This window comes from Daktulosphaira vitifoliae, unplaced genomic scaffold, assembly GCF_025091365.1.
Source record: "Daktulosphaira vitifoliae isolate Bord-2020 unplaced genomic scaffold, ASM2509136v1 Scaffold_1, whole genome shotgun sequence".
In the NCBI taxonomy this organism is placed as follows: domain Eukaryota; kingdom Metazoa; phylum Arthropoda; class Insecta; order Hemiptera; family Phylloxeridae; genus Daktulosphaira; species Daktulosphaira vitifoliae.
In genome coordinates, this window is record NW_026099572.1 from 6,600,961 (window position 1) to 6,611,931 (window position 10,971).

At 30.8% G+C, this 10,971-nt stretch overlaps 1 protein-coding gene across 1 annotated transcript in view; it reads left to right on the forward strand.

Moving 5' to 3' along the window:
* The window catches only part of LOC126910446 (lysine-specific histone demethylase 1A-like), a 357,992-nt gene that overhangs the window by 61,864 nt on the left and 285,157 nt on the right, over positions 1-10,971 (forward strand). The gene's annotated exons all lie outside the window — the stretch shown is intronic.

Sequence of the window (10,971 nt, forward strand, 5' to 3'; positions counted from 1 at the left end):
TTATTTATAAAGTCATTAAATAAAATTAAGATTACCATAAGAAAAAACAACAATATTGATTTTTGTGGGTTACCTTATTATGTATAGTTTTAATCTGTAAAAATGATTACTGCAAGAATTTTAGTACGTTAAAAAATATTATTGGAAACCTGTAAAAATCTTTTAAAATCGTCGTTATTAGCTATGTTACACATCTATTTCTATCTAAGAATAAAACATTTTTATATCAGCTAAGAGTTTAGAGTAGGTCAGCAATATGGCTGATGGAAATTTTAAGTATATTTTTCTATTTAATTATAAATTATTTGTGTAACACACAGTGAATATTAAAACAAAGTATGAACTAATATTTAACTTTCTGTTACTCGCAAATTTTTTTAAAACTAACTGTTCTACCAATGAAATCAATTCCCTAATTTAGAGAAAAAAATTAAATTTTCTACTTGAAAAATTATACGTAGTTGTTTCAATAAATTTAATATAAAATAAAGTGTGTCTCGTTTTTAGATTTTTTAATAATAGGTTAAGTTAAAAAGTATAATCTACTCTCAAAAATATTTCTTCATATATATATAATAAATTTTAAATAATTTCTGTTTTTTGTTTTTTGAAATGGATAATTATTCAAATTTGTTTGTTTAATCAATATTATCGCGAATGTAATTGTTAAAACATTTTTTTTAATACATTATAGTATATTAGTATGGCATATTTCACATGTGTTTTTTAATTCGCAATCACTAAATTTACTTTTATTTATAATGTAGTTTTTAAACTATGAAAATTGTTTTTAAAGTTATATTTGGAATTTTGGCAATTAATAAAAAATAATTATCGTTGTATAAATGATAAAATAAATATTACGATTGACAACTTGATACTCGATAACTAATGAAGATCGTCCTTAGACGAACAAATTTGAAATGTCTAAAATATTATATTAAAAATTTTCACTTCAAAAAAATTTTTGGACTTTAAAGAAAACTACAGAATATATGTAAAAATCTGAAAACTATTTATTGTAGAATTATCTTGCTCTATTTAGATTAAATAATAATATATCCGAGTAGTTATATTTCTTTATTTGTAAGATAGTAAATTATGATGCACGTACCTACTACAATTGAATTATTAGTTATATCATTTTATTTTAATATACACAAATAGCGTACAATTTGTTAAAAAATATAACTATTATATAATAGAATTATTTTTAGTATTGAACTGGCTATATTTTATCAATAGATAATAATTTACAACAAAATAATTTTCAATGAGTGACTTGACATCATCATTACATTTCATATAAGTGGGTTTTCATTTTTCACACGTAAATTATATATTGAAGACAATAAACAAATTTTATGATTTGAGGTGGTTGCGAATTGAGTGATATTGAGTCGTGAATGCTCGACCGAATCTGTTCAAGTTCGGTATTTTGTTTAAAAAATGATGTACATTATTCACATAAAATATTTAATTGTAAATCAGTATATAGACGCATCCCATAATTGACATAAAAAAGATCTTTTGGTCTGAGCATCTTTGTAAGTTCTAAAGTTCCACTATATTATAATTATATTTATTAATACTAAAAAATATCTTAAATATAAATTGATTAAAAGACATAATTTTAATTATATCTCAGAAATTAAATTAAGTAAGTTACTGTTAGCGATGTAAAATACAACACGCTTATTATTCCTCTTATGGAAGTGTAGACTTCTTAAATCTCAACTAGAAATTACATTTAGTATCTATGGAAATATTCTTAATGTGATATGGATATCATTAATTTTATCTGTTGGTTTTTTTGAGACTTTCTAGCATATAGATTCAATTAGAATTTAATCAAATTCATAATTTGATCTAAACGACCCAAAAGTATTCGTTCTCATGATGAGACGATGGGACGAATTAATGGTCATAGACTTTGTTATTATATAGTTGTCAGAATGCTTTAAAAAAAAACAAATTTAATATCGAACGAAAATCGATTATCATCCGTAAGCGATATACTTCTTCAATATAAGATCTCCAGACTTGACAGTATTCATTTATAACCAACACAAATTTAATACGATGTAATCGAAAAAACTTTTCATTCGAGTACTTGGTCGAGGTTGTTTAAAACATCTAAAATTCTTTTCCTCCAACTTACGTCCATTACGATTTATTACTAATAGAATACAGTTCCGTTGATGTATCATATTGTACACAAGACGCATTTGCGTTTTCAGACCTTAATTGATGTATAGCTTGATTTCATCTCCTATTTATTATTCTATTTTATTTGAAATCGTTACTAGTTTATTATAAGTCCAATGGTTTAACATGGAAATTATTATGTCTTAAATTAAAGAAATGTCATTTCTTCTTATAATTTACAACAAAATAAAATACGTTAATTGACAATTTTCATATCAATTAGTAATAACATCAATGATGGTTATTTATGTTTATACATTTTTACTATAAAAAACATGTAGACGATAAATTATTTCATTTTTTGTTGATGTTATATAATTTATATGCGTTTTTTGTTCTCTTTCAGGTACGTAATGCTTTCATAAACGAAGAGATGTTTTAAGCTTATCGTCTTTCAACACACTGCAGCTCTGACGTGTCTAATATCATAAATGATCCAAAAGACGCGTATATACTGTGGTGCACCTCAGTCGAAAATCATTGTGCTGTTATCATGATTATTATTGTTGTTTTTTTTACCAGTTCAATGACAGGACCGTGCAAATCGATTCGCACCAAAACCATAAACGTTCGAGTATATTTGATTAACAAGATTATATAATTATTTTCGATGGTCAATGTTGGAAGTCTCCCATCATTGTCTGGAAATACTTCTCTGGCGCTTGAAAGAGTTGACCCAGTTTTATGTCGAACATATGTACACACTCGGGCGTATTTCTAGACTAATTAGATGATCTCTTAGTTTTAATGCAGTTGCATTCTAAAAATATAAATCATAACCACAAGAGTATATAAAATGAGATTTCTCAGACGGATTTAAACCGAATAATATAATTTAACGCGATTGTTTTTAAAGTTGTCGTGGTTATGCAGCAGTTTGCTATTATGCAGTTATGATCTTTCGTGCGAACGGAATAGTCTAACGCGGTTGGCTCTCAGCGTTCTGTTAACTGCATCTTATGTATAAATTTATGAAATGTATATTACGCTTGTGAATAGTCTTTGTTTGTTTTCCCGGTAAATTTTAAACATTATTCAGAAGTCTCGTAAAATCCTTTGGTTGGAAACTATTGTCTAATGCTGCTTTTTTATGGCCAGTGCAGCAGAACTATGCTTTTAGTATTTGCGTACACGTTTACTACGGTAAAAGTGATTTAAATGTTAATTTTTTTCATAACTACGCACGGATCTATTATTTATCTTCTCTGAATTCATCTTTATACATAAAACAAGGAAGTAGACAGTGTAGCTTTTATTAAAAAAATAATATTATAGAGAAATTTCTTTAGTCCCCGGCAACTTTGATCTTTGTACTGATGTTATTGTCAAGTGTTCAATAGACTAATTCGATCCCATGGCCAATTTTTCTTTTCGCCATGTCCGGTTAATGGAATAATGATCGGTGCTCAAGGCATCGTGTTCGAAAATGGGTACTTTTAGAATAAATTTTATTGTTACCCGTTGACTATCGTTCGGAAAATTATGGAAAAATCACAGATTTGACACAATGTAAGAGTCATGATGTCGGATTGAGCCCATCGAGAATAACATAGGAAATAATTTTCCAACGGTAATTATCGATTGGTGAAGATTCCGGCATGAAGAGCTGGTTTCTCACAACGGTCAGTGGAGCCTCCCACTACATGATATAAAAATAAAAAAAAAACATTACTTTAAACACATATCTAAAGGGAAACGCGCGCGCTGTCGTGATCGATTCTCGCCTAATCATGACAATCGGCTCATAGCGCATAAAAGCGTTTTGCTCTGTTAACCCTAATGAACTCGGTAACGTGTTTTTCGTTTTTTTTCCTCCTCCTCCTCCCATTCGCCCCGACTTGCATACAGTCGCCGAAATAATATCTTCAAGAGTGCCTTGTGTATATAAGAACGTATACTTATTATTACGACTGGAGTAATTTATAGCTTATTGGTTTCTACTCTTTGGTCGCCAACGTTGCATTCACTGCGTTCGATCAAGCCGTGAACGTTCCGGTCCATTACTTATATAATTATTAAAACAAATTCCAATCTGTAAAATTGACAATATCCGTCTTGGAATTTGCGTTAATTTCTGTCACGAACATCGATCGACCTTCTAAACAGCAAATGAAAGCAAAAGCCAGCCCAGCAAATCGTTTGTCTCCAGCACCGCCGGTCGAACAAACACGCGGCTGTCTAGCCGTTTTTGCGTTGGCCAATACAAAAATCCACAGGTGTTATTTTTTTATCGAAAAACGATATCTGTATTATTCCGATTAGTCGCTACACACTTTAGATACGATCAGCTATCAAATCAACCGGTAGCATGCGTTACGACCATTAATATAACACAAACATTTTTATTATTGTACTGAGAGGTTTTAGCAATGACCTGATTTGATCCAGTAGACTGCAAGTTGGCATATGGCGTTGGCTAATGACTTCTCGAATGAATTCAAATCGATATTGATTATTGCGGTTTCGTATCAAAGTAGTATTTTCCGAAGCATACTCGCCGCCGTATTCCAGTTTTTAATCAGCTTATTGCAGTCTTAATTACCACGTCTGCCCCGATTTCTTACATACTTTACCCTTGATCCGAATTTCCGTTCCAACAATTTCCTTTGAACGAGCCGGTTGGAGAAAAGTCATTAAGAACGCACACCGTTTGCATTCCGTGTTTGTCTTGCCATATAATAATATCACAGATTATGACAGCTATTGACTTGACAATGTCGTTGCACGCTCAATACTATAATCTTAATTATTGCACTACTCATTTTTCAATCAAACGGCTTGCTACTTAGTTAATAATTATTTCATGACATATATTCTATAGCCAGGTTTACTTTTCACAATTTTAGACTAAATAAAACAAAAAAATTCCAAAATCAACTATTACTATAGTTTAATTTGCGAGTATAGTTGTATAAAGTGAGTTAATTTATTGTTATAAAATGAACAGAGGAATTTTAACGAAATTGGGACTATGTCGAACATAATCTTTTCTCATTAGTATTGTCCGAGTTAAGAAAATAGCCAGTAAAAAGGCCTAACTGTGCATAAAGGGTTAAAAAAACTTGGAGCACTCGCGTGTCTCACTGTGGCAACTGGTATTTCAGCCGAGTTTCTTTCATATATGCTCTACCATATGTTCTCCCAATATGCGTGTGTATTTTGTTATAACTATTATTATTTAATAATGATTCATCATGAACGCACGCGACAAACACCAGCATATGTATAATTGTTTGCCTTTAGACGCTGTACAAGAAAATTTTCAGCCACATGTTTTCTGTTTCTTATAACATGTCATTTTGCTTGTGTTTCATGACAACGTAAACGATGGTTTTTTTTTGTGATTTTCTAAGTTGCCCAAGTGTATTTGGTTTAAGTATTTGTTTTTGCGTTAATAGAATTATACATTTCTATCCCATTAAAATGTTTTGTATATTTTTTTTTATAAATTCTCTAGTCGATTCTTGCACGGTTCAGGGAAAGGTGGTAACCGTCACTCTGGTATCGAGAAGGCGCAAATCGCTTGTAACGTTAATTAACCGCACCGAGACCTAGGGATCAGATAAACAAAGTTGAACAAACTATGTTTTGTGCGCTCCGAAAGGCGCTTCGACACGATGCGTACCGAGTAATTATATCACGAATTTCTTCACAAAAACAATGATATCTCTCAGCCACGAAGCCCAAGTTTAGCGGAAGGTCATGTATCACACAGTACCGGTCGATTCGCTAGGTGTTATATTGTAGCTTACTTAAATAGCGGCTAGATTCATCTACAGAGTGAAACAAATACAACGAACGTATCATATTTTTATAACAGCCGCTTGACAATGTAACAACTCGCAGATGAATAATTGTCTTCTTTAGATCCGTTGAATTCAATTGAAATTTTTTTTCAGCGGGTCCACCTGATGCATCACGCACAACAGTTGGCGACTGACAAGAATCGATGGTTTTTGTTGTCCGATAATAATATCTTATAGCTCTTTGTGGCGCAAAGGGTTAAATTTAATCGTCGTATAAATGATGAAATGATATTAAATTTGGTAAAAGTATTTGTCGGAATATATTCAATCAATTCAATGACAACGGGTTACCATGTTTTATGTATTTCTCTTGAGGTGCATTGTATTCCCCTTAAGATAGGTTATGAAGACCTAATTAATATAAATAATGATTATTTAACATTTTATTGATGGATACGATTAAATATAATTCCTGACAAATGTTTTTAATTAAAATAACAATACGTAATTTAGCGTATTAAATGAATTATCAATATTTTTCAAAACAAAATTCTTGCTCTTTTTTTACCTCTAATGTATTATAAGACTCTCGAACGTTATATTTTGTTAAAGTTCAATCCTATATTAGTAGTATTTGCTAAAAGTATTCACTATTTCTTTTTTTTCTCCGACTAGTAGATTGATAGTACTTATACGAGAACTTTTAAACTTCAAAATTATACTCTTTAGTTTCTGTACACGTATTGCATTTGTTGAACTTTTCAATGAGTAAATATTGATTAAAAGCACGTTTACACTTTATTCGTTATATACTAATATTCCGACGCAAAGTTTTTATTCGCTTAAGCTGGTGGTATTATCTATACAAACTTTCTGGATCGAAATTTTCGCAGTAGTACATAAAAAAAATACATTATAAAAGTTATATCTGAGCTGAAACCATTTTTGAGTATATTCAAAAATGGCCAACAACAATTTCACAACAAATAGTTTACATTTGAAAATTATGTAATGTTTAATGAACCTCGGTCGTCTCAATTTTCGTGGTCAATTTGAGATGCATTGTAATGTATTAATGGGAAATATCTCGACTCCTACTTAATGTACCTTCTCCGAAAAGTGAAGTAAGAACCTATGCGTCTAATCTTGTCTTTATTTATATTTGTTTGACATTTTTGGAATTCTCATGAGCGTTTGAAGCACACAACACTGTAGTCTATTGTGAATTTCTGTGTACTTTGAGTCTTCTAATCCCCGGAGGTAAAATGTAAAGTCTATAGAATGTACCGGATTGTCATCTATATGATCGATCCCCTATGGGCATTGTATGACCCGTATTTTGTAAACTGTATCGGTTAATTCATTGCGGATTACTCGTTGAATACCCTTTTGTATAAGCATACACAAGCACATGAGCGTGAAGTTCTGAATAAGATTTTTAAACTATATACACTTATTGACTCTAATTCCCTATATTTTATATCTTTAAGATATTGTTGAGCGTTTTTGTTTAATAAATTCTTTTCATACAAATTTTTGAAATTATTTGCTGGAAGTCTTGATTTGCCTTAACAATACTATAAATGCAACGTAACAAAATGATTCGAAAATATAATTGAGAAATGCTCTATTATTCAAATTATTAATTAAATACGGTAGATTTCTTACAAGCTATGCTGTTTGTTGTTTAGATCTAAAACTATTCACACGTTTCGATACAGTAAATTTTACTCTTATTAATGTCTAGAATTTAACAATCTATGATTTATTGGAAATCATTGAATGTGTTAACTCGAATGTCTTAGATAATTGGAAATCATTGCATCATAAATTTTCATGAGAAAACATGGTGCTGATGTTTGTGGTTTCTGTGTGGTTACAAGTTACTAAAAGTTGTATTAGTTATTGGATTATAAAGTCACCTTCAAACGCCATTTGTTGCGAAAATAGCAATTTTCAGCTGAATTATATACTCTGTACTTAAAACCGCAAAGGTGAAGTCCCCCCCCCAGTTTGTGTAGTCAACGTGTTTTGAGTATGGCGTTACTCGACAAACCTGAAATCAAATTGTCGGCACCGAGTGGCGACGCCATCGTTTTCGTGAAAAACACATGCCGCATGATTATATGAACACACCGCTATTTAATTACCGCCATCGTGTTAACTTACCGACTCCCAATTTGCACCAGGTGACATGTTCCGCCTATAAACTCGTATTCTCAATGTTACCGAATTAACACTATCTCGACGAAACCAAAACCCTTCAATTATCTCTGAAACACGGTGGAAAGGGGTGGTTAACTTCTTTTAATATTATACGGTATTTCATTGCAAATACATTGTTTCAGTAAATAATTGGCCAAGTACCTTTGGGTAGAATAATATTTTATTAATTTTGAAATTACCAGGCCATTATTTATTTAACAACTTACTAAAAAAAGTTCCGATAAAATCACAAATGCATTATCGAAACACATCCAATAATCTTTTTGTAAAATTAATCATAATTGTTCTATGAGTTTAAACATTTTTTTTCTAATAGAATAATAAATTGAATACATTAACAAATATTAGGTGATCCACTAACTGTTGTGATCCAATAAATTCAAAGAATTAGATAAGATATAATTTTTAAAAGTTATTTGCACATCTACACATTCAAATTAGCACAAAAAAAATGTAGTCATATCTCTTCTATTTTCTCCTTAAAATATTATCATATTTAGTTTTCTTTTAATTAAAACATTCAGTTTCAACTTACTTATAAATAATAATATATAATAATAATTAAATTTCAATAAAAAAAAGTAGAGTTAAAACTCGGGTATGTTTATTTTTATCTCTAGCCGTTCTTGAACTGAATTACTCCTTTCGCCTTTGTATAATAATGCTATTAACTCCAAAATGCTGTTTCAGAAGTTGTTATCGACCAGTAATTTTTTTTATTCGTAAGCAATTTAATCGTGCATTTTCCATTTAAAAGATGATAAAATTTTATAAGGGAGGGTATGACTATATTATTTTGTGTTAATTTAGATCGTAGAATACAGATAACTTTTAAAAATAATAAATAATATTTTTGCATATACTTTTGAAGAAATCTCATGAATCACCCTATATTTTGTTAAATCATTTAAAAGTATTGTTCAATTAATAAGTTAATACTATTTATTTAGCAAAATATTATTGAATATATATTAATAAAAAAATTTGGTGATATTTTCGACGAATTTTTCAGTGAATTTAAAGTCATTTTATTTTGTATGTGTGTTTTTAAAAAAAAATCATTCATTATTATATTGGTGTTGGATTTTTTCATTTAAAAAATATACTTATTTAATTTGAATTGAATTAATAATTTGATTTTTGGTTAGACTGCAAGACATTATTCTGTTGCACTAAATTAATATTTTTCTCATGATTACTTCTATACCATACTGAATTTTACAGTTGCTTTTTACCAATGACTATTACTTATAATAAAATTGCAGAGCATAATCTATAGTGTGTTGGTCGGGTGTAAAGTTGTTTTAGTTATCACGTCAGAAGTCGTTAACAGACGTAGAAGTTATGATTAGTTACTTACTGCCATGTCGGCTGACGATTATTATTATTATCTTCTGTTATTTCCATCGACTTGATACCTAAACATGATGAACGGCTAAGAACCAAGTTCTTGTTGAAGGATTACAAACAGTAATTTCAAGACAAATCTGGTTTGTTGTCGCGGTTGATTATAATATATGTTATCAAGCATTACCAGTATTGCTGTAAACAATTTTAATGTCTAAATGATTTTTAATATAAGCTTAGGAGGGAATAATGAAATATTTTAGATGTGTTATCGATTTATATTTCGATCAATTATAAATAATAACTTGTGTTATAATTTTCAAATTCGTTTAAAACAACTTAGTACTTGTTTTATGATTAAGGATAGAAGAATTTTACCGTAACACTTAAACATGCAATTAGTGTAAACTTATCGAAATTTATATTTAATACAAAAATTAGAAATGTTTAAAGACGGTCTTTATTTGAAAATTCTAGTTGCGTCTAATGCGGTCAGATGGCGCCACGGGTGGAGATATAGTTCTTTTTGTATATATTTGATATGATGATACTCAACATAACTCTCGATTAGCGTTACATAGTAAACAAGTGGCATAAGATACTATTTCTTCTTATACGCGTCTACGTCCTGAGATTAAGTTCTCGTCGAAGATCATCACGACTTGGTTTTGTTTTTCTATTCGGTCGGTTTTCAAAAGAACAACTTCTAGAAGATCGCACGGTTTGTTTTACTTTTGCGCCTTGACCTCCATTGTCACTGACGAATGTGTTGTTACGAATATTTGAATAGTCATCACATCAGATTAGGACCGTTTTCTGGCGACGGATTTCCAATGTAAATGTAACGATGCAGAGGCCGGCAAAAATACTTGAGCGCCGTTGAACCGCAGTGAAAGTGAAACGCCTCGAGGGCAATCGTGTGGTGGTTGTTGGTGTACGGATGTGGTGGAAATGATGAGAGCACGGCAAATACGACTTATGTACTTACACGTGTAGGAATTATGTTTTAACTTTGACGGGCGTATATTTGAGCAATGACACGTGACGAGGTAAAATTCACCACGGGAGACGTGCGAGGCACAATCAAGTTGAACGCTAAAAGCGAAATCAAATCTTGGTGGGTTCATTATAAATGTAACTTTTTTTTTTTGAACACTCGCATGGAAATTTCTAAAAAAAAAAAAAATTATTCGCTATCAAATAAGTAATGTATACGAATTTGGATTTGACCAAGAGTCGTTCGGCCGCAGCTTTGCACGTTTTCGTGATCTACCCAATTGCACGTCTCGTTTATTCGAAACAATCGTCTGGTGGATCTAATGTGTACACGAGTTTCGATATTTCTAACGGTGAAATATCGAAACGGTATCACTCGAAACGATTCCAATACATGCTGACTTATCTGTCTTTAGCCGGCTGCGAAATAGCGGTACGGGTTTTTTTT